Source organism: Parasteatoda tepidariorum, chromosome 7 (assembly GCF_982258835.1).
Source record: "Parasteatoda tepidariorum strain Cologne lab strain chromosome 7, Ptep-v5.0, whole genome shotgun sequence".
Classification (NCBI taxonomy): Eukaryota; Metazoa; Arthropoda; class Arachnida; order Araneae; family Theridiidae; genus Parasteatoda; species Parasteatoda tepidariorum.
The window spans coordinates 22,360,585-22,386,362 of record NC_141761.1 but is presented as its reverse complement, the minus strand read 5'-3'; the positions used below and the strand labels follow the sequence as shown (position 1 = coordinate 22,386,362).

At 30.3% G+C, this 25,778-nt stretch overlaps 1 protein-coding gene across 1 annotated transcript in view; it reads right to left on the bottom strand.

The window, feature by feature from the left end:
* LOC107454552 (zinc transporter ZIP3) overlaps positions 1-25,778 on the bottom strand; it is an 80,135-nt gene that overhangs the window by 25,817 nt on the left and 28,540 nt on the right. The window contains exon 2 of the mRNA XM_087167470.1: positions 230-447. The gene's annotated coding sequence lies outside the window, so the exon portion shown is untranslated. The remainder of the gene's footprint in view (positions 1-229; positions 448-25,778) is intronic.

Sequence of the window (25,778 nt, the reverse complement as noted above, 5' to 3'; positions counted from 1 at the left end):
TGTTTATTTTACTTCGATTAAAAATCAAACAACTCTTTGAGGATAATGTAGTTAACGAAATTTTCCATTTTAATTTATTCAAACATAATTTATTTTAATTTAATTGCCAATAAATTTTATTTTAAAATACTTTCATTTACGTAGCACGTTGATTTGTATATTATATAGCATAAAGTTATAAATAAAAAAAAAAAGCAATCTAAATACTACTAATGATAAAAAATCTTACTTTCAAGTTCAGACGATTTTCCTTCGCTGTTTATTTATATTAAAAACACAGTGTGACGCTCCTGCTAGGAAATTTCGCTGTTAAATTCTTCATTCTTCATTTAACGACTTCATTTCCTAATTCTAAACAATTCCAGTTGCTTCAGAAGTAAAGTCCAAATCAATGATATGCACGTGATAAAAGTAAAGTAGCGATAGGCGATAAAACCATCTCAGTATCTTTAACGGGAAACGTCACGGTCACACATATAAAATAAATATAACAAATTAATATCAGTAATGAAGTAATTAAATAACAACAACTTTTCTATGGGTCTGAACACAAAAGTATTACATAAAATATCACTCGTAAATTAAAAAAAAATAATTTATGCAGTATTATTTTTCAGGTTTTATGTTAATTTTATTTTACGTTTTTCTTAAAATGTGTTGCACGAATTTTTTATTAAAATTTTTAAAAAAAGCAGTTGCAAATTAAGAGATTTATTTGGTGTTATTATTATTATTCGAAAACCACATTTGATCTGCTTTCTTTAAAAAATTTTATGGGAAATTATTTCAAGCGATTTTAAGATAAACTTTTGGTTTATTTAGTATGATAAATAGTGTATTTGATGTTCTTCTTATTTTTATTTGAAAAGCATCGAATTTTCATGTACTTTTAAAATTTTTGTAAGAAATTCTTGCAACACATTCTAAGATAAATTTTATATAAATTGAACTCCTGCCTATATAATGCCTGGAAAATTAACCGATTTAATTGATTTTATTTTATGCTTTTTCGTTTTAGGATTCCTTTCGTTATAAAATTGATTAATTTTAAAGAAGCACGTTCATCAGACATTATTTTTTCCCCTGAGACTCGTTTTAAAAGCAAAATTATATACAAAATAAAAACCTAGTTTCAGATAAGTTTAGAAATGATAATTTTGTGATATATCACCGATTCACTTTCTACTCATATTGATGACTGGAATTTTAAATTTAATTAAACATTAAAGAACGCGCGAGAAAATCTTAAACAGTATCGTTTATAATTTTATTTATTATAATGGTAATTGTTAAACTAATTTTTCAAACATTTCCCCCGAATTAAATTTTTTTAAACGTTTTTTCGGATCTGGGTCTAAAATTGCACCTCGTAGTCGATGTCCAGATTTCATAACCCTAGCTCCAACGATTTGGGAGTTATAAGAGATTCAAATACGCATATAGAAATTTCTCAAAAAATAGTTAAATAACAATTTATTTAACTTTTATTTTACCATACTATAAAAAGCAGTCAAATAACTATTCATAGGATGGTATTTAAACTGCTAACTGTGTGGAAAATCGTTTATTAACAGTTTTTAACTAACTCTGTTAAACAACCAGAATTTTATCTCCCCAACTAGGCCCACTTAATGAAGCCGCTTAGTTCTTTGGAGCTGGGTACATATTATTGTCGAAAGGGCTAATATTTCAATCTCATAACCTCATCTCAGCATGAACAGGGATTCGAGTCCAGCATTAACACCCCAATATTTCCACCATTTCCTTTAAAACATAGTTCCCAGTGTTCAGCATTAATAAAAGAAAGAATACGAAGCGATTGCGGGATTTGACGTATAAAGCAAGCATGGGGAAGCGCACTCTTGTACTTACTTAAAATTTTTGTAGTTTTGAATTCTTGGAAGAAAATTATTTTGATGTTTAAGTTATATATTGTGAAACATTTTCCTTTCTGTTTATTTGCAGATATGCTATCTTTTAAAGAATAATGTTTATATTTAGTATTAATTTGAATTAAAACAATTAAGTTTCACATGTTTTGTTGCAATGAGATCCTGAAAAAGATGAGAGTTGCAATGAAAACCTGAAATAAATATTGGCAAGAGAGACTATGTGAATCTTTTTAGTGTGTCATATTGTCATCAAGGATAATCAATGTGAAATATGTATAAGATGTTTTAATATTGCTCAAACATTACCTTATGTGCTTAGTTTTCTCTTATATAGCATGTGAAATTCATTACGCTTTTATCTTCTAGAGTCTACTGCATTTTGTGAATAGCAGCTTCATTATAGCTTACAAAACTCTCTATATACATAGTGACAAGTTGGTGCGTTAGGGAAAACTTATGACGTAGTGGATGAAATATGAATGACAGTTAAATTTACATACAGCAGAGAGATTAGAAATTCCACATTTTGCAGTTATTTGGTGAGGAATTATGTTGTTGTAATGCCACCTCTTATTTCGTAAGCGATGAAATGTTCATTATTAACACATCAGAAAGGAATTCACTAAAATTTGGTATTTTGTAATTCTCATACAATTACTTACAAATCTCTGCAAATTATAAACAATAATTAAAGGAAATTCTGATGAGAGTCTAGTTAATTATGTGGTATAATTAACATTCACCTCTAATACCAAACAAAACGTAAGTTATTCAGAAAAAAAACCAACATAGAGAATAATTCGAAGATAATCTTTTACATTTACATTCATAATTTAAATCGATAAATTATTCTCATAATTATAATTGCCAAAGTGTTTTTTTTAATCAAATTGCTTTTTCTAAAGTAGTATCGACTATCTATCAGGGTATCTGAAGTAGTATCGACAGTACTTTGCAAATCGTGTTGCGCTTTTCTTCATATGTGCACATACGAGGATCATATATGCACATTTAATTACATGACACTTTGTAACTGCATATATAGCCAGTAATTGCTAATCAGTGAGTAGTTATTAGGATAATATTTGAATAATATTTCACTGGTGGCATACGATACAGATGAGCCGTCTCACCTCAAGCTCATTCACGGTCAATTATTCTTTGCACTTTCCCTAATTTCTTGGTTTTTCCTCACCATTGCATTTTCCGTATACTCTTGAAATCATCGACCTTGAAAGTCTTAGTTCTACGTTTACAAAATTACGTTTACTTCCGTAATAAACATTGTCTTCTTCTAATGAATTCAGAATACTGAACATGAATATGACAAAAAAAATAATAAGTTGAATTGTCTATGTCTATTTTGTAAAGCATACGAATTGTTGAGAATTTTTTTTTGCATGAATTTATATTAATCTGTTTCAAATCGTGTCCTAACTTGGGATCTTTGTAAAGCTGTTGGATCTGAGACTTTACAAATACAATACAATAAAACTTAATGTATATACAGTACCCTTCCAAATTATTAGGGACACATTAAATTTCTAAAAAATTGGTCATTTCTCAGTGTTATAACTTTTTCAAAAATGAATGAATTTTCATAAAAATTTCAGGATATCATGTTCAGGTTAATTTAATTCAGGTTAATAAATTAATGCACAATAATTTCGTTTTCACTATAAATGACAAAAAATTTTCAAAATCTCATATCTCGGTCAAAAAAAAAATCGTAAAGTCATTTACTTTAGCCCGTTTTAAAGCTAATGACTTGTACTTTAATGCATAAATAATAATTTTTATGCAAAAAATTTTGTTACAAAGTAGCAACTTGTCAGATTTGACATTTTTTTTAAAAAAAATTGCTTTGTTCAAACGTGCAAATTTTTGCAAAAAAATTGAGAAAAATTAAATTAATAATTTTTAGGTGAAAGTAGAAGACCTGAACATGATATCCTGAAGTTTTTATGAAAATTGATTCATTTTTAAAAAAGTTATGACACTTTGAAAAATGACAATTTCTTAGAAATTTTAAGTGTCCCTAATAATTTGGAAGGGTACTGTATATTATATATATATATATATATATATATATATATATATATATATATATATATATATATATATATATATATATATATATATATATATATATATATATATATATATATATACACCACTGAAAACAATTTAAGGGAGGAACTGTTTTTCTTTTAAAAAACAAACAAAATAAGTAACGACTAAACGCAAATAAGGTATCAGAAGATAGCTAAGCTCTTCGCGAACACCTCTCACATGCAGTGAAGTGCTACGTCCTAAGGCAGAGACGTTGTGATCGTGTTTTAGTAGACGTCCTCCTTTGCTCAGTTTGTAGCACTAGGACGTTTTAAAACATCAAAGCTTAGCCCAATTCTGTTTTTTTTTAATTTTTTCTTCTTATTTTTTTACCCTTTGTAAGTAAGGTCCCTCGTCATCGTCAAGAAGATGCCACAAGATGGAGGACAGTTGGCAGATTTGAGGTGGGCCAATCTCAGGCTACCTGTTGTAGGAAAATCGGAGTTTCGAAAAATATGGTGTCGTCTCAGTGGAAACAGTTCATAGAGACAGGAACAGTGATTTGGCGACCTGGTCAAGGCCGCTAAAGAGCAACGACGCTGGTTCAGAACCCTGTTTGAGACTTCTACCTAAAAGGGATAGGTCTGCAACAGGAACATTCATTTCCCGGATAACAGTCACCCAGAGACTTAACGCAGGCGGCCTGTGTTAAATGCTCCCTATAGTCTGCATCCCTTCGACAGTGAACCACGAAAAGTACTGTCTGACATGGTGCCGAAAACGCTTGTCTTGGGCAAATGATGATTAGGGGCAGATTCTCTACAGTGATGAGGCATGATTCAGTCTGGAAAGTGATTCGAGCAACTGGAGAGAAGCCGGGATTCAATATCAACCTTCTGACGTTGTTTAAAAGAACCACAATGGTCAAGGTAGAGGGCCGGGATAGCCTGGTTGGTAGGGCACTGGGGCTCCATGTCCAAGAGGGCCTGAATGCGCTCCCCGTCAGCCGAAGATTCCCATGCAGTAAATGGCGACTGATGCACGTTAAATCCGTCGAGTCACAAAATCCTCCATGTTCCCATATCAAATCATACCTCTGGGGGTACTGATCCAGGAGTTTCCTTGTCTTCTGGATTGGTTCAAAATTACAAGGCTACGTAGTTGAACATAGGTAGTCTTAAATCCAAAATTGGGTGAGCTGTTCATCAACGGACATTAAATGGTCAAGGTTGTCTGATGGTCAAGGAAGACGGTCCTGGGAGACGGGTATATCGACCTTTATGTGATCGATAGTGGTACTCTAACAGGCCAGCGGTTCTGGGACGAGATCCCTGCACCCTACATGAGACTTTTCCTTGAAGCATATGGACTGAATTCAATCTTTATGGACGATTAATCTTGTCTACACAGGGCTCAGTTGGTGAACAAATATCTCCAATCGGAGGATATTCAAAGATAGGAGAGGCCTTAATCGAAACAAACGCGTATGAGACGCACTTGGATGCGCAATTGCAGCTTGAAGATCAGCTCTAACGACCAATGAGCTCAAGGGTTTCTTAATGCAAGAGTGGGTACGATTGTCATAAGGACCCTAGGAAACAATATGAAATGTGGATACGAGAGCTGTGCAGCTACTGGCGATCATACACCTTATTAAAGATGTTTTTCTCTGTCTGACAGGGAATCGGTCAGCTGCTGTGCTGGACAAATGACCAGTTTTCTCATTTAGTGCCCATTTTTGTTTTCCCACATATTGGTCTTACATCAGATGATATTTTGGACAGGTTTCCTTTTATCTGCTTTGTTAGTTTTTTATTTCAAAGAAACCCATTCGTCTCTTCAATTGTTTTCTAAATGTATTATAAAAGTGCGCCTTCAGAATGCAAAAGCACATAAATATCTTTGCAACGAGAGCCAAAAAGTCTTTATTCAATATTCGCGTTTAGGTATTAAAATTTATTGAAAAATGAGTTCTTTCTATTAAGAAGCAATTTCAATGTTTCTCAATATTATTAAGCATTAAATGCATTAAAAGCAGTTATTAAAGGTTGATTTGAATAAACAAATAGGAATATCACTAACACATGAAGATATAGCCTCGGAATATAATAGATAACAGATCTGTTTTTCCAATGTAAATATAAAATATATAGATTGGTTTTTAATGACAGGAACTTTTTACATAACCTGAAACGGCTATCTAAATTTAGTACTTATCTGATTATTTACAGCATAGCGTACACAGCGCTAAGCTAAAAATCTGAGAAATTGTATTACGCCATGAATGCAGAAAAATTAGTTGCAAGGCCAAGGTGACTTTATAAATTTTATCTTATTATTATATCAGATTGGAACATTAAGTTAAGTGTTAAATTAAAAAAGAAATGAAATCTGAGGCGTAGTTAAGAGTTGTTATTCTCTACTGAAAGTCATATTATATAATCCAACGCTACGAGGAAATTGTTTTCAGATTATTATTGATATTAAAGAAGGGGGGCGGATTAAAAAATTTATGTTACTAGGACAATTTAACCATTATTCCCACATGATTGTTTCGCATAAATTGTCTCTGCGTAAAATGCTAATATTTTCTTTTTACGAGAAACAAAAAAAATTTTTTTTTAATTAATTATAATTTTATCAATTATTATTATATTTTTAATTATTATAATTTTATAATGTTTTGTATGTGAAAAAAAAATTCTAATATACTTTTAATTCTACTTTCGTTTAATTAAACGTATTTTATAATTTTTTAAAATCTTATATGTAATCTTGAATACAACATTAAAGACACTTGTTAATATTAACTCATTTTCGATGACTTGTCGGTGACAACGTTTGGAAAATTAAGCCACAAGTCCTTGTTACAAGGAGTGGCAAACCATATAAATTTCTTATCTTTTTCAAATGGCAACAGGATACTTAATCTTTGACTTAACTACTACTGAGGATAGTTTTTGGCAGCAGTTTGGTTTTATGCAAACCGAATTTTTCACTTAGGCTAGTAAAAATTTCTATTGCAAATTAAATAAAATGAAGTACAAATTCGTATTTCCTTGCAACTATTTACTGTTCTCGCAAATAAGGTTTATAATCTTGGTTCTTACTTTATTTTTAATGTACAATTTCTTCTCTCCCCCCCCCCAAAAAAAAAAAAATTAGCTTATCTTTGTAATACTTTCATTATATTTGAGTCAGTCGATGTACAATTTTGGACGCAAATTGATAAATATTATACTTTTCTCTGCTGGTTTTGAAATTATAATAAATTTCTCGAAAGTATCTTTAACTGATGCGTAAAAACAGTGGTATAAACTTTTATTTCTTTTTGGTAAAAATGCGAGTTTTACGATTTTTTTTTAGAAATCTAAGTATTTTTTTGAAGTTTTAATTTTGATACTATTGTTTCGAAAACAAAGGCCTCTATCATTTTTTTTAGCAATGAAATTTGCATATTAATAACTAACGATCCAAGCTTTTTTTTTCGTTAAAATGGTTGAAGAATATTAATTCTCCGTGATATTATGACCACCCATTAATATTTTGCTTCCAGTATCAACAAAAAAGAGCATGATTATACAAAATGCGGCAAAAAAGAAAAAAAAACGGATAATGTAACTGCATTATAGATTAGAAGTTAACTTTTTTTCTTTTAATAAGTTCATTCTATTCTATCTACCGCTTTCATTATAGAATAATTTATTATATATTAGTTAAGGTATTGTTATCTTATTTTGGCTTTTTTTTCAATGTCAAGCAAAAAATCTGAAAATCTGCTATTTTTGAGTTGTTTAAAACAAGGAAACAGACAGAGTAAAACCGTTCGTTTGCTCTGTACACAAAAGTTTAGACTGCTTAAGCTGCCGTTAATACAGGAATGGGATATATTAAAAGTTAAAGACTTGCGGTCTATAGCTGAAAATTTCAGTAAACATCATTGCAAAAAATGCCCTTTTTAAAAACAATTAAATTTATTTATTCTTAATCGTCTACTCTTATTATTATTTGTTATATTTTGTTAATTTACTTGTTTTTAATGCAGCTGTACTAAGAATTGTTTGTTCAGTTTTTTTACAGCATTTTGTATAAAATAAAATCTGAAGAAAAAAATAAAGTGAGGTCTTAATTATACATTTCCTGCATTTTACTACTTCTTTACTGCAAAATCTATATGGCTATTACTCAAAACAAATCGTGAGAAAAAAATGTAACGAAATAAAATACTTTTTTAAAAAAAATATTGTACCAAAAAAAAAAATCTTCAAAAAAATAAAAAATAAAAACTTGTGTAATATGCACAAATAAAAAAGCTTTTTTAGTGGGCCAATTTTTAACTTTGTGCTTTCATTTCTGTTTGTTGCAGAGTGGTCTACGTTGTATTTTTTACTAGAAGTTTCAAAGATAAATCTAATATCGATTGTAAAAATATTCTATTTCCTAACATTTTCTGTATTTTTTTCTGCATAACTTCATACTTTTTAAATTTCTCAGATCATAGAACCAAAATGTAACGAAAAGATGAACACCGACAGCAGCCGGAGCGTCTTCAAAAATTTTTTTTAATACAGAGAGATGTTGTTAATTTGGGTGACATTTATTGTAAGTATCTACAGTAGTAAATAAAGTCTAATGCCTCGATAAGATTCTTAGAAAGTATCAGTCTCCAAAAGGGCATTCTCCTTATTTTTTGATCTAATAAAAGTGTTAAATAACAAAATAGTTTCTAAGAGAAAATGCTTTTATGTTGGTTGAACAAAGACAAAGTGAACAAGGTGGCTAAGTGACTCCTTGAGCTTTCACCAATTTATTTTGTCAGGACACTGTAATCCAGCGAAACAGTCGCACATTATGCTGTCAAAGTTGTTTGTGACTTAGAGTTGAGTCACAATTGTTTTAATTTTATTTTTAATAGCAATTTTTTAATAATAATTTCATTTTTATTTAATATATTTGTTATTTTTCTTTTGCATGTTTGTTTTTATGTAAGTACCTTGCATGATTTTATATTGTAGAAACATAACAGGGAACAATTTTTGTTTACTTCAAAGTAGCAGTGAATGTCTTTAAGTTTAAAATATATATTTTTATTAAAAACACTTTTAAGGAAAGTGAAAAAAAGTAATTTAAAAGTTTTTTTTAAATAAATTAATAATAATTAACCAATATTTAAAAATAACCAAGTAAATCAAGGTTTTATCCCAAATATTTTTCAAGCGCTGACCAAAAAAAAAAAAGAAAAAAGGGAAAAATCATAGCGTATAAAAGTGAATTTTTAGTGAAATATTCTTAACTTAACTATTCTTAACTAAAAATGTGATGCAATTTGAAATAAATGGGTTTTAGTAGGACATTTGAGACGATCAATGTAATTCGCAATTGTTATTTTATCCCGCAAAATGATTAAAAATTTAAAGGTTAGGAATAGGAAAAAATATATCTTTAGTGCAAGAGTAAGCATTATCCTCTTCAATTTTAGGAAATATAAAACTCTTAAAAAATATTTTGTAACATTTTATTATTAATTGTAACTTACAGTCAGTATCGAAGCTAGTTACGTTTTAAAGGAAAAGTCAAAAGATGGCAGCACAATCGCTTTATCTATTTCTTCTTATTTTGCCCAGAAACAATTTCTAATCAATTAGGAAAATTTCAAACTTTATTCGCCATGTATTTTAATCTAATTCAGTTCCGGAAATAATTTATGTGACACTGTTATTAAAAAATGAATGATTTTTAATAAAATTTTATTCTTACGTTTTCTAGAAAAAGTTAAAAAAAAATTCTTTATTAATTTTTTATTTATTAAAATGTTTTTTCAAAAATTCCATATTTTTTAAATTGTCATTTCTTAAAAGGTTCGTGGGAAAGTATGAATTATGGTTCATATTTTATTTTCCTTAATAAGAGAGGTATTAATTTTTATTAATAAAAATAAATATGTACTATTAATAATAACTGGAAAATCGGGATAATTCGGTAGATATTTAGGGTACACTAGCCAGGATTTTCCTAAGCTGATGTTTTTTTTTATGGTAATGAACCAGTTAGTGGTGCAAGTATTGTTCGGTATTCGGTATATACTGATTCTTTTTCAAATGTTAAGGGCAACTGACATATTCTTCATAGTCCTCTCTCTCTTACTGTGTATAGTTTTTTTTCCTTCATTGAATATTATAAATAATTACATAATTAGTCGGTTAAAGTATAAAATTTTTATTTTATCAAAAGATTACAGATTAGAGCAAATGTAATTTTTAAACGCCACCTCAGTGACATTTTTTTCATAAAAGGTAAGAAAAAATTATAATTTCCGAAGTTTGCAACCGATAAACCATTATTTTATTTTACAACCGTCATTAAACAACGACCGAATTTCGGATTTACGACTACTAAAGTTCAACTCCATAGTCTTGTAATTTTGAACCCAATCCAGAAGACAAGGGAACTCTAGGGGAATGTTGGGAGAAAATTGCCTTCATGGACGAAGTTTTGATGTTACTAACCCGAATTCGCGTTACAGGGCGAGGAAACCCAAGAAAACTCCCTGACGGCAAGGGGACTCTAACCCATGATCCGTCTACCGCTGAGGATAATTTACGTCAGCACGGTGGTCAGTGCGACTGGGGTGCGGAATTCGTATCGACCAGCCATCGCTGGGATTCAAACCAGGCTCACCTCATTGGAAGGCATACGCTCTACCCACTGAGCCACCACGCCTCCGTTAAACCATTATATCACATTTTGTCTAAAGATACAATACTGTCAACAGGGATGAACTAGGATACCCTGGAGGGTGGTTGGTCAACTTGTCGGGGATGCAATGGGGCATTAAGCAAATTGGAAACTTAAGTTTTTGAATTCCTTTAGAATTTTTAATTATTTCGAATTTTTTTAATTTTTAAAATAAATTAAATACGATTAAATTAATCGTTGATTGAAATTGAAGTTATAGCGAAAGAGCCAATAAATTGTCATTACAAGCAAGCATAAGGAGCAGAAAATCTTTACTAAACTATTCTAAAAAAATAGTACAAAGAAATGAAAAACATTAAGCATTAATATTACAATATTTAAAATTAAAAAAAGGTTTTGCAGGTTTAAGTAATATTCCTAATGAACTAAGACTGCTGCTTTTAAAAACTTAAGAGACGTCTCAATTCGGAACTGCTTCCTCTCGTCGCTTTTAATGGGAATTCAGTGTGTCTTTCGCTGTAGACATCACAACAAAGGCTTCTAAATGCTAATCTTCCAAGGACAAGATAATTTTAAGTTTGGAGAACATTCTCTCACATTTAATATGAGTTAGAGGATTTGTTTAAGTATTTGTACCCATTATGCATATCAGTATTCTACAAAGTTACATAATTCACTTGAAAAAAGCGTTGCTTAGATTTATTTATTCTTTTAGCTACTTTTGTTTGAATTATTAAATCAAAATGAAAAATGAAATATAAAACTATACAAATTCAGAAAAACGAAAAAAAATTCAAATTGAAGAACAAAAATTGAAACTCAACTGAAAAAAATTTGAGTGTTAAGTTAATTATTTTAGTTTATGCCCGGTAGTAAGTATGATTAAGTTATGATTTCAACCGAAAGGTAAATTTTAAATAACTCATATATGTAGATATGTTTAGAAATTCAAATTGCTGAAATTTTAAATTGAAAAATAATTCTTTCCAAATGAATTAAAGCAAGGAGAAGGTAATGATATTCTTTCTGACGTTACACACATGGGCGAGGAAGGGAATTTGACGACGCAAAATCAGAAAAACTCTCATAGTATTAGTTTACATAAATATTAACACCGAGTATACTAATTAAAATAATTCCTAAAAAAAGGAGTTCTTGCTTTTAGACGAAATTTGGGTCCGTTAACGGACCCTTCACAAAATATCTTTTCATAAAAACAGACCCTAATAAAAAAAGTAAATAAATAAATACGCATTATTTGCTAACCTTTCGGGATTGCAGAAAAATACACCAAAATATTAGAAAAAGGTAAGTTTTTCTTTATTTTTTTAAAAATATTTATATTCAGTCAAAAGTGGCGTCAATAAATTATAATTTCATTGCGATTAGTTTTTTCTTAACATTGTAAAATCCAAAATACCGTGTATATAAACTCTTTAATTACTCCAAAACTAATTTGAAATTTAAAAAAAATTTAGAGAAATTATTTATTTTCAGAAAATATAATAGTGCATAGCTTCAAAACAATTATAATTCTACTGCTAATAGTTTTCACTAAACTGAATTATGCGTCGCGAAACAACAATTTTTCTTTTTTACATAAAATAACTCAGTAACTAATGACTACATCAGCAACATTTTGATACCAGAATTTTTTAATACATTTCTCTTTAAAAATGCAAAATTTCATATATTTCATTTAATAGTGTTTGATTTATGACAGAGAAAAGCACGCTCGGTAAACATTTACTGAAAGGGTGATGATGGAGGCAGTAACTTTTATTTTAAAATTTAGCATACAGACAAAACATGCGCTGCTAGGGAAACACAAACACCTTACAAACACTTCAATTTCTGAATTCAAAACATCTATAAACTTGTTTTATGCCAGATAAAGTTTTTCATAAATAACGGTAAAAATTACAAAGTTACAAGCAAAAAATAATCCGTCTCAGTACTCGAAGCGATCTGCACTGTGGGACTATTAATATTATGTTAGTCTATTATATAGTAAATATATATATTTTATTATATTAGTCTATTATATAGTAATTATATGTATTTTAATATTATATTAATCTATTATATTATCTTAATATTAATCTATAATAATATTCATATTCTCTTAATTTATGAACTCCTTGGTGTTGTATTTCATTTTGGACGAATTCCGGTGGCAAGCTATAGTGAGCAGGAGCATTTCATCAACTGTTATTAAAATAAAGTTTAAGGACTGAGGTTTTGAACAATAATCAAGCGAGCGAAAGCGATCTGAAATAAACTGCCAACTGAAAAAAAAAACGCAATTTCTGGGGTTAGGTGCGTGATAGAGAGTAGAGGTTTGTTTTGCCAATAAACTGAAAATTAAAAATACGCTTTACCTTGTTTAAATTTCTAATAACTTTTTGAACAATTATTTTGCTGCTGCTGAGTCACCTGATTTTTATGGGATATTTTTTTTAATATTTAAGGTATTAACAAAATGTCTACTTTAATATTTTTGACAATTTAACAAAGTTAACTTATAAGGATTTTTTTCCCACCATTACATGCAAACAATGGGAATATCGAACTATTATCATTATCCTTTAAAGATATTAAGTTTTTGCAGAAGTAATATAATTTTTGCTTACAATCGTACAATTCTTGCTTACACTTTTGTATAATTCTTGCTTTCATTTCGCCTATCCCTACAAAGAATCTTAATCAGGGACAGAAAATATATGATAAGCAGATATGATATTGTTAAATCTTTTACTTTTGATTATTTTCTTCAATTAATCTTCTTCAGCTTCTTGATTATTATTTTTTTGCTGCTTTGCACGCAATCTGCCCCAGATCCCGAATCAATTTAAAATACACTACCTGAGCAGTTACGGGGGTTTGCTTGGAAAGTCAGAGCGAGCAAGGTACAAAACGATCCAAAAGGGTTGGAGAGCGATAGCGAGCAATAGGTGAAAACCCCTATTTACTTTAGAGAAAACTATTAGCAGTAGAAATGCCTTTTGTCGATAAATGGACAATGAACAATACGTCTTAATTTGCTTAAATTTTGCAACACTTTTGGAACAATTAAATTAAAAAGTTGCGTTTTTTTACAAACGAATATCAATCCATTCCAATGACTTGATTTTTTGCTACTTACAGGTAATCCGTCCCAGATCGCGAAGCAATCCGAAATCCAATTCGTAAAAAAATTCTAGGAGTTGGCAATCGAGAGTGAGCATTTCTTAGAAAAAGTACTTAATTTACTATTGTTACCAATGACATTTGATTTTAATTCCGCCTATTCCTAATGGAAAAGATTTTATTTATGATTGCGTTTATCTACTAAAACTTAGTGAAAAACATTTATGCTTGTTACTTGAAAAAATAGAGTAAAAAATATGAAATTTCAAATCACGTCCTTTTTTAGAACTACAGTCTCGGAATAACTAGTGGTGATTGTTTAATAAGTACTGCACTGAGTCAACTGTTAAAAAAATTATATTTATTGTTATCTAATTTAACAGTTTTCATACTTCAAGATTTGCATTCAAATCTGTAAAATTTGACTCAATTTGGAAAATACTAGTCTATATTGTTTAAAATATTTTAAGACTTTCGAATGGATTCAAATCTTTTTTGTTCATTAATAAAACATTAATTCCACCCCCCCCCCCCATTTTCACTTTGTCTGAGACTCGTACAACAATAATTTAAAAACACTTGTGTTTTAACCCTTAACGCACGGCGGTCAGATAAGCAGGCGAACGCTAATCGTTTCGTTTTAGCCAACAGATAGTTTATACAAAATTGCCTGAGAAATTAAATCGACTCTCATTTGTCACCTTGACCTCTGTAATGATGATCATGAACTTTTTATGCTTTTTAGTAGTATATATTTCCTCTAAAAAATATTTGAAAGTTTGAAGTGAATATTTTTTTAGCTCAAAAAAAGTAAAGTAGACCTCGATAATTTTACCCTGAAGACGAGCCTTGCCACGGGGAATAAAAAATAAGAGTCAGTGACATTTAAAACGAAGAATTTTCTCATCGATCAGCAAAAGGACGCATATATCGCGTAAGCAGGGGATGAGTACGGGATGATTTTGTAGCAGTGAAGCATAGGGAATTGGTTTTAAAAAACACGGATAAAAATAACCTCTTTTCTTCTTCTTTTTTTTTTTTAAGAAAAAGAACTAAGAGCTGAAGATTCCCTCATGATATTTTGTTTCAATAGAATCGAAACAAAAATGTTACAAAAAAAAATTTCACGCTATTGGGAAGGTTCTAGGAACTTACAGGCGATCATGCTGTGATCTTCAACCTCGTTGCGCCTCCCAATGTGAACAAAAGAAGATTGTTTTCCTTAGAAAAGGGTAAAGAATGTGAGAAGAGTGAACGATAAATTTTTTTTTTATTGTTAAGTTTTTTTTTCTGAAAAAAAGTTAGGATTTTAAACAAAATTAATGATAATTTATTTTTATTTTCTAATTTTTTTTGAACAAAAAATAACTATGTCGTAGGGTGCCAGTTGAACGTGCGCATTGGCATAGGTCCCGGTGTCCTGGTGGGAAAGTCCATCCCTAATTGTTAATGTACACAATATCTACACAGTAAAAAAAAATAAAAATATTTGGTGTATAGTTGCCGCTATTTTTGGGGTTGAGCTAAAATAATGCACTTTTAAGTACACAGCTGTAGCTATCGTGCGAAAAATTATATGAAATTCACAAAATAGTAATTATCTGAAAGAATCAGTTTGACTATAGAACTTAAACTGTGCTTGTTTTTTTTTAAAACATATGCTTTTGCAGAGAAGCCATTAAATTAATTCTAATGCGCATTAAATTTGTTTATCTGTAAACAACTGAACAAAAAATGAATAAATAAATAAATAAATAAAACTATAATATTGTAAACGTAAATAAAAAATGTGACTACATGTAAAAAAATTTAGTTTACCTCCACAACAAACATGGTTGCAAGTATGCATCAATTTTTTTACAGTGGTACACAATAAAATTTTTTCATGTGCACTATAAACGATGGCAACTACTTTACAAAGTACTCCACTAAATGTTCCACTGCACCAAGAATGTCCTCTTACACTACTTCATGTAAAGTAGCCGTCACCAATTTTTATTTTTATTTTCAGCAGCATTAAAATTTATAATTACAGTAAGCTACGCATTAAAGTCAGTAATGCTAATTTTTCCACAAAATATAAAGTTAGAAACATTTACTTAGAATGCATAAATATATTAATTCTTGCAATAAAACAAGTTTGTAAATCAAGCATATGCTTTAGCACTGGAAAAATACTAATACTTATTCGAAATGGGCTTAATAGAACTGAAGCGGATAGAAATTATACATGATAAAATCGTTCAGAGTGATTTTAAAATTAAAATATAATTATCCTTATTGCACAACTAAAAATATAAATGCATTTTTTTTATAGTGATTTTTTTTTTGTTGGTTTATCTACATCAGCGTCGAAGACTTCCACTAGCTAGCGCCAACTTGCATTCAAATATAAACACTCTACAGTCGGGATTCAAAGCTCGCCAATATCGGTGATTTTGGAAGTGAAAATAATTCTCGATTGGTGTGAATAAGTGAGAGTTTGTTGTAAGCTTATTCCATCTCAAATTGCAGTTTTTAAATTGTACACTGTAAAAAAAGATAAGTTGCCACCATTATTGGTGTTGAGAAAATCTGAAATATTTTACAGTATATGTTGTCGCATTTTTCATTTGTCTTTTTAATTTTGTAGTTTTTCTTTCATTTACTTATTAAATTTGCGTGTGCTATTATTGACAACACATATTTTCGCATAATTACTAGTTTAATAGCTTAAATGCAAAAGCGTTTCGCTTAAAAAACATTTTTTTATACACACTCTTATTAATTAGCTAAGTGAGGAATATTTTTGAATGAAATCTTGAATGGAATTACTTTCTACTAATGTGGCATGTATTAGAGTGTCAGGGATGGAACTATTAACTTAGTTTGGTTTTACCTCTGCGATAAATGCTGAATTTGCATCAGACAGCAGATCCGAACCTTGCCACCAAAGTTTCGAGTCCATCAGCTTCTTTGGAAAAATTCCTCAAGAGGCAGGATTGGAATGACCAGAGACGTCGTTTCAAATTGATGATTCAGTCTTCAAAGATGTGATCAGGGCTATAACATAAACGTATTTCAAAATAATTTCTGAAAAATTGATCTTTTAACGAATCTGATCGGATCCAGCTGAGAAATATTTATGAATCTGACCAAAGAAAAATTTGATCCCAGAATTTATTCATAGAGTTCACAGTTTAGATAGCAAATGCGCTGCACATAATTCCAGACGTGGGAGTGAAATTGCTCTCAATGAAGCCACCCTTGTTTCCACAGTCACTATATTTACAGTCATCATGCACAGAACGAATATAAAAAACTGCATGATATGATTTTGTGGAAACATCACAAAAACCATGGAGATGAACATATTTAACTGGAGCGTCAGCTGGCATTAATCTTTGTTTAATTTTCATATCTCTAAATTGATCTATATCAGAATAAAATGCTTTATTCCAAATCTTAGCTACTTCTTCGGGAATAGGTTCATCCCACGGCAATTTATTTCCACAAATATCTTGTAACATTATTTTTAAAACAATAGTAGGTAGAGACAAATAGTCTAGAGGATCTTAAATCTTTGCGATGATTGAAAGCAGATTTTTCTTCAATAGAACTTCACCTGGCTGTGAAATTTTAACTTGAAATATATCTTGCTTATAACTGCAAAACAATCCTAAGATCATATGAGGCTAGTCTCCTTTAATTGAAATATCTTGAAAAGCAAGGGCATGGTTAGAAATGTTGCTAAGAACTTCTGGACAATTGAAATCCCATTTCCTTAAGTTAAATCCTCCTCTTCCTAGAAGCTCATTGAAATCAGCCACAAGTTGTTTGACTTCAGTAATAGAATCTGAAGCCGAGAGTAGATCGTTAACGTAAAATTCTTCCTTTAATACCTTTGAAGCCTCCGGAGAAATAACTTCTTTATTGTTAGTTTACTGCTTTAAAGTTAAAGTTAGAGTGAACAAGCTATTTGTGTCCTAAATGAAGGTGCTCTAACATAAATATCGAATATTGTTCTCTAAGAGACTTGTTTTTGTTTAATTTCGCTTCAAGGTAATTAAATGTCTTAACAGCTTGTGATGATGAATTGCCAAAATAATTATTAGAGATTTAAATGGTAATCTTACAGTGTAACGACCTGAAAACCGAGTGACTGAGTTTTCAGAAAAACTTTTGCAACCAGCATCACCTTTGGTTCTCAACTCAGTTTGGGGAATCAATTCAAGCTCCTAAAAAAGTTTTCAATTTACTTTTTACAGAAGCAATTAGGTGGTACCTTTTCTGTGTTCATCACCGTAAAAATTTTTTCCGGACACTAACCAACCCAAATGAGAAATTATGGCAACTCGTGTGCTCTTCTTTCCAGAAATAAGTTGACCTAATAGTATTTCGGTATATATATCGGCAGCTAGTAAAATGTCAGTTTGACCTGCAATAAAAAAAAGTAGGATCATCATGTTTAAGTCCTTGAATGCGTTGCTAATGATAAGAGTCAAATTTAAAATTTGGCAAATCACTTGTTATCTTTATACAATTAGTGAAGTGCAATTGTATTCTTTTCTTTCATTAAAATGAGGTTTGAATATTAAAAGTACTTCATTAAGATTTGTCTTAATCATTGTATTATTAAACGCAGATATAGCCTTATTTGAGACTGTATCAGTCAATTGCATTAACGTTGCACATCTTTTACTTACGAGGTATTTCGGAGAGCCATTATGTATTAATGATCTGTATGTACTTAAATTAAATTACACTATTAGAATTCAGACAAGTTGTGCTAAGTTGATAGTTTTCCCTCACTGTAGGAACATTTTTAGAATTAGCATTATCTGCATTTGAGTTAAAATAGCAAACTGTATTGCTTACCTTAGGTTCTTCAGCATTAGAATAAAATCCATGCAATGTAGTATGATGTCTTCGGTGACACGCTTTATAGGTGTTAGTAGAACGGTATTTATAACTCAAATGAATTTTTCTTTAACAATTTATACACATTTTTTAAGATTTAACTATTTTTCACCTGTCATCAACTGACATTTTATTATATATAGGACAATTAACAGTAGAATGATTTTCATTGCAAATATTGTATGAATTTTCTATTTTGTTTCCTACAACATTATTTGCAAAAGCTTTCTTAGGAATAACCCTTTGTTTACATTTCGTTTGACTTGAAATACTTTTTACTTGATGCTCAAGAAATTTAGCTATTTCTGAAAATGTTGGAATATCTTGATTAATTAAAGATAATACCTTGGCTTTATGCATCATTTAGTTTTCATTAAATAAAATAAGTCTAAATAACATCTACCATGGGATTAACTTCGAACTTTAAAGTTGAAGGAATGCGAATAACTTCATTACACGTATCTAAAATTTCAAATATCGAAGCCGCAGAATTAGATTTAATTGCCTTTAAAATTAAAAGTTTTGAAATTTGCGCGAACACTAATTCACGTTTATTATCATATCTCGCAACTAGAGTCTGCCAAACATGCTTGTAATTTTTATCTCTAAGCGATAAATTTTAGTGTGAGACCCTTTAAAGTAGCAAACAAATATTGACATTTTTGAAGATCTGTTAATTCAGGACTTTTATCTATAGCACTCAAATATGATGCTTTAAATGACATCCAGTAATTAAAATTCTTATAAAAATTTCTTAACTCAAATTTAGGCGATTTTAAACAGGATTCAGTAACTTTCGATTTAGATTAATCTACAGAAATTCCAATATTGCTTACTTTTGATATCACTTTAGACATTTGCCGAACGATATTAATTCGCAACATATCACTATTAGATGTCAAATCATCAAATTTTTGTCACATTGATTGCCTCTTTCTCACTCTTACAAGCAACTATAATTTCCGTTTGAATATCATTAAGATCAACTCGAATTTTATCCATTTGTACATGTAATTCCACTCTTTCAATTTCTCCAGAAAACAATTTCGGTTTCAGAATATTGTTAACGCGTGTTACTTTTCCTTTCACAATATTACGTCTTTTCTTTAAAGTTTTCTTTATAATTTACAGTATACAATATTTAAGATTAAATATTTGCGAATGGACCGAATCAAGAATAAAAGCAATATTAACTAGAAGAATATTCAATAATTTTTGCTAGCTCGCTTGATAATTAAAACCGGAAACAAAATTATAAAGAAAAGCTCAGTTTTTTTACTCAGGTCTCGAAGGTCCGAAAAATGGAATGAAAGTTAATGAATATATGAAAAATTAAATAACAGTGAAACATAAGAAATTAAAAAAACGAAGCACATTGTGGGTAAATGGAAGCATTGACAACCCTAACACAACAAAAGAAATACCAAAGTCTTACCAAATTTATTTTATGAATTCTTTCATAGATTATTTGTGCTTGATTTGATGAAAAACATAATGATTCTATTTTTATTTGAATAAATGGATAATTGAATTTTCATCAGAGAGAGACCATATTGCCTACACATAAATTATCTACGAACTAACTAAAAAAAGTAAAATAATTTCGAACAGTATGTGTGAAAATTGCGTATTTTAGTTACGAATACACATTTTTAATACGTTCCACTACACTAACAATCTTCATACTAATATATTATAAAATATGTACAAATTAGTGAGGTGCGCTAATTAGTGAGCATATTTGAGACCACCCTCTCTAACCAATATTGAGTTCTAGAGAAGATCCGATCATTAAATTAAAATTTACTTACGGTGGCTAGTTTATTTTTTGTACACTGTACATTGTATGTACATACGTACGTGTATTGTGTAACTAATGTATAAACATGCATTATAAATAGCATATATGATGCATGTTTGTATGAATGTGCGTACATACCTGTATTTACAATATATGTAAGTAAGGAAACACACGTATGCGCTCATGCTCATACACTATACGTTTGAACACAATGTTCGTATGCGCAAAGGATATGTCGGCGTTCAAAACGTATGGATTCTTACAAAGCACGTAAAAAGGTACATATGCTATTTATCCATTTACGTATGTTCCTACATTGTACAGACGTATGTATAAATGCACACTTTGTAATAACGGTTTATGTATTTAAGAGTTTACATATATAAAAGTAACAGTTCATGTATGTAACAATTTATGCATCAATGCTTGTACATACAACGTACCTATATGTACGCATGCGCATGCACCGCACTTACGTATGTATGTACGCATGTACATACAACGTACCTGAGTTGTACTTATTTATTAGTAGAGTACTTCCTTGTGTGTGTACGCAAGCACATACAATGTGCTTACCTATATATGTACCTGCATAAAATTTGGTTGTATTTACATACGTGCATTGCATTTATGTATGTATGTTTGCAAGTAACTCAAAGTTTAAAAGTCTTCATTTAGTAAACCAAACAATAGAATACTTTTATATACATAATTTATGCATTGTTACAAAAAGTAATTAATTACCTACTATCCTGATTACAATGTAATCAAGCCCATTTGAAATCGTTATTGTAATAATCGTGCTGTAATTTTATATATTAAAAATATTTGTATTTAAAATTATTTGTCCGGTTAGATTATGATTACTTTATGATTACTTATATTCGTATTTCATGATTACAATTAGTCACAATTCTTGTAATCTTAATTATTTGTAATGACTTTTTGTTGTGATTATAAATAAACATATCCACTTGTAATAGGAAACGATAATTATTTGTTACCGTGATTACTTGCAATAATGATTTCAAGCAGTTGATTACTAGGTAGTCATTATCTGTTATTAATTACTATTGTAATCGATTACTGTAATCGGGAAACAAGTTTTAATGAAAATTACATTTTTCTCAGGTTATTCAAAAAATTTTCAGAAACATTTGGAAACACTAATGAACTTATTTAATAATAATTGTTCAAAAATGTGCATAAATTTGCATAAGATATGATGAATAATTACAAAATTTGCATTTGAATAATCATTTAAAATAATTTTTATCGGACTAAATTTAGTCATGAATAAAATTTCCGTAAGTGATGCCCATTTCTGATTTACGATGCGTACGAAATGTTCATTCCTTTGTTTTAAAATAAAATGGAATCGGATAATTTTGTTGCAAGATAATATCATTATAGTCCTAAACATTGAATAGCTACAAGTCTCAAGTTCTCTAAATAATAACAACATTTCATTTAACTCTCCGCTCTTCACTGTGAAAAGAAAGTAATATGAACTCGGTATAATTCTTAACGTTAGAGTGCATTTGTTATTTTCTGCGCAATGGACAGTTGTACAATTTAAAACTTCAACAGATAAGTGTACCACGTATGCTGCTTGAGATATTTTAATGCTCACAGGAATGCAGATTTTAAATTAAGTCAATAAGTAGAGCATAAGTCTGAATGCTTTATTCTTTTCTCTTTGATTCCTTCATATGAATACGATAAACAATCCTTAACGAGATGTTTTAAATTTATTCATTTGCAACGAAGTAGTTTGAAATATGAATAAAATATTTTTCGTTAGACTTATTTTGCAAATAATATTTATTTTAAGGGATGTTTATATCTTAGTTTAGTTTAAATACACATTTAAAAAGTTCATAAGAGGTCTAGACTAGTTTTTTGTTTGATATCAATGTTTTTGCTATTAATTTAAGATAGAGTTAGTAGTTAGGAACTTTTATAAAAAAAATAAAGTTTTTATTTAATTTTGTTATTTGGAAATTAACTTGATGGTATTAGTAGAAATTGAAAATCAACGACAATAATAAAATATAGAAGAATTAGTATATTAAAAAAATTACACTAACACTTCAAATCTAACTTAGGTAATTAATTAATGTCAACAAGCTTAGTTGTTGCCTATTTTTCTTTAATTTCATATAAAGTAATTGATGAATAATTATCACCAATTTCTTTTGAATATTAGTTCAAGTTTGACTATTTTCATAATGCATTTATAATTAAAAGATTTCTATTTTTTGAACATGTTATCCAGCCTATGCTTTCATAATGAAGACTGAGATAAAATGCAGAGATGCCTTGGAAGGTTGATGAAATTATTATTATGATCTGTAGACATTTTCCAAAAAGATTATCCATCTTAAAAATGACGATTTTTGTGATATAACTAAAAATTAGTTAGAGTATTTACAATTTTGTTAGTCACATGCATCCCACGGCCCCTCTCACCATTATATCCTCAGTAATAGATAATTTTTTTCGAATTCATAAAATATCCTTGATTAAACATGACTTATAAAGAAATGTTACGAAGCCAAACTCATGGAATTCAATGAAATTTTTACAGGTTTTAAAAGAACTTATAGATAAATTATATGCTAAAACGAAGCTGCTAAATTGAATTATGAGAGGAGTATAGTAATATTGAAAATCGGGTAATGTTCATCAAACTCATACAATTATCCAGACTTGGCGATTTTTCATTTTTGAAAAAAAAATGCAATGAGTTTCAGCAACTTTATACTGAATTTACATATAAAATATTTGAAAAATCAATCTCCACATCCATCTTTGGAAATAGAAAATGCATTTTTTATGAACCCATAACTAAATAAAAGATTATATAATTGAGTATAATTCATTTAGGTCGATTTAAATGATTACATTTTTATAAATTAAAAGTAAGGAAACATGATGTTCCTTAAAGAATTGCATAAAAAATGCTTATTTTTATCGAGAAAACACTCTGGATGCGTAGTTTTCTATACAGCAATCCGTTAAATCGGCTACATTAAGGATAAAATCATTTGGAATTTCAAAATACCTAGATCTGCGTATGAACAGGTATGCCATGAGTATTTCCACATGTTTATGCTAATTCTGAGGCCAAAACAACATATCATTCAATTTTTCTAAAAAAAAATCAAAAATTACGATTTTTAAAAACTATTTTTAACCCATTAAAATTAGGCTCTACAATATTTGGTCAATATCACATCGCATACTATTATGCCAACAATCCAGAAAGATGGCTAGCTACTGTCACCTTTATTTTTACCTAAAGGAGAATTCGAAACTCTGGTTAGACAAAATATGTTTCAAGCTGACAATATTTATGGCATTGCTCTGAAATCGGGGAAAATGGGATCAAAAGATCTGTGCGAATATTTATCGCAGGTATATTTTAAAAACGTATCACCTGAAACTATATTTTATTTTCTTCGGCACACTCTAAAATGAAGATTTGATTGAGAGTGTTACACCTGTTTGTAAAAATGCTCATTCATTTATTATGCCACCTAAAACGTCTTACCTACTTTAGCCTCTTGATAGGCATGGTTTCCTTACGTGGAAACATTTCGTTCAAACATTTTTGGATACAAGCAACTATAGTTATAAACAAGTTATAAACAAACAACTACAAGTTTTTTTTCCACAGAGATAATACAATAAATACAATCCATTGCACAATACAATCCATTTACAACCTTACTACGCTACATACGAGGGCGAAAATGCTCGTGGCACGCCTGTTTATATACAGAGAAACATTCTGAGAATTTTGAAAATCCGAGTGATTTTATCTTTAATGTAGTCGATTTAGTGGATTGCTGTACAGAAAACTGCGCATCCAGAGTGTTTGCTCGATAAAAATATGCAAAATATGCTTTTGTTTCATGCATGTCTTTAATGTGCTTCATGTTTGCGTTACTTTTAATTTATGAAAATGTAATCATTTAAATCGACTTAAATGAATTATAATTAATTATATTACCTTTCTTTCAGTACTGGGTTCATATAAAATTCCTTTTCTATTGCCAAAGTGATGTGATGGTTGTAATGATTGGTTTTTCAAATATTTGAATTTTTAATTTTGTATAAAGTTGTTTGGAACTCATTGCATTGTTTTTTTTAAAATTTTTTCTTAAAATCAAAAATGAAAAATTGCCAAGTCTTGATAATTGTATGAGTTGGGTGACTATAACCCCATTTTTAATATTACTTTATTCTTCTCTTAATGCAATTTAGCAGCTTAGTTTTAGTATGTACACTACTGACAATTAAAATTACAGAAGGCGACACACCACGAACGTGACATTTGCAGGACGGGAAAACATGTTGTGGTATGCAAATGATTAGCTCATCTGCGCATTTATGCAAAGCAGGCACCGATGTCGAAACCTACTATGCGTATAAGAGGAGAGATTTGACAGTAAGTTTCTCATACAGAAATTGAATTTGAGCGCTGTTCTTGGATAAAAAAAGTTTTTGTTATACTTCGTGTAAGAAGGTGAAATGCCTGTCAGTACGTGTCTGAGTTTGATCGAAGTCGAATTGTGGTCTACCGGGATTACGGTTTATCAAACCGATGTACTGCTGCTCGCGTTGGTCAATATCCCAGGACTGTTAGCAGAATATGGAATCGATGGTTTCGTGACGGTCATATGGAGCGCCGTGCAGGATCTCAGCGCCCCTCCTCACTGACAGCCGAGAAGACAAACATGTTATCCACATGGCCGTAAGCGATCGTACAGCTACGCCACGAACCCTGAGCCAACAAATGGGGTCATTTGAAAGACAACAAGTGTCTGCACGAACAGTTGGACGACGCTTGCAACAGCATGGACTGTCAACATGGCTATCATGGCTTCGGCTACCCTTGACGCTGCATCACAGGCAGGAGCGCCTCCAATGGTGTGATCAACGACGAAGCAGGACGCAGGAATGGCAAGACGTCGTCTTTTCATTCCAAGCCAGGTTCTGTATACACTTTAATGATGGCCGCATCCGTGTTTGGTGACATAGTGGAGGACACCCATTGGCTGCTTGCATTCGACATTGTCATACTGGCCCATCACCTGAAGTAATGGTATGGGGTGACATTAGATACACGTCTCGATCAACCCTCTTGTTCGCATTGCCGGCAACTTGAACAGCAGTCGTTACATTTCTGATGTGTAAGGGCCAGTTTCTTTGCCTTATCTTCCAGGCCATCATAACGCTACGTTTCAGTAGGAAAATGCACGACCGCATGTTGCCCGCTCTGTCCTGACCTTCCTTGACAT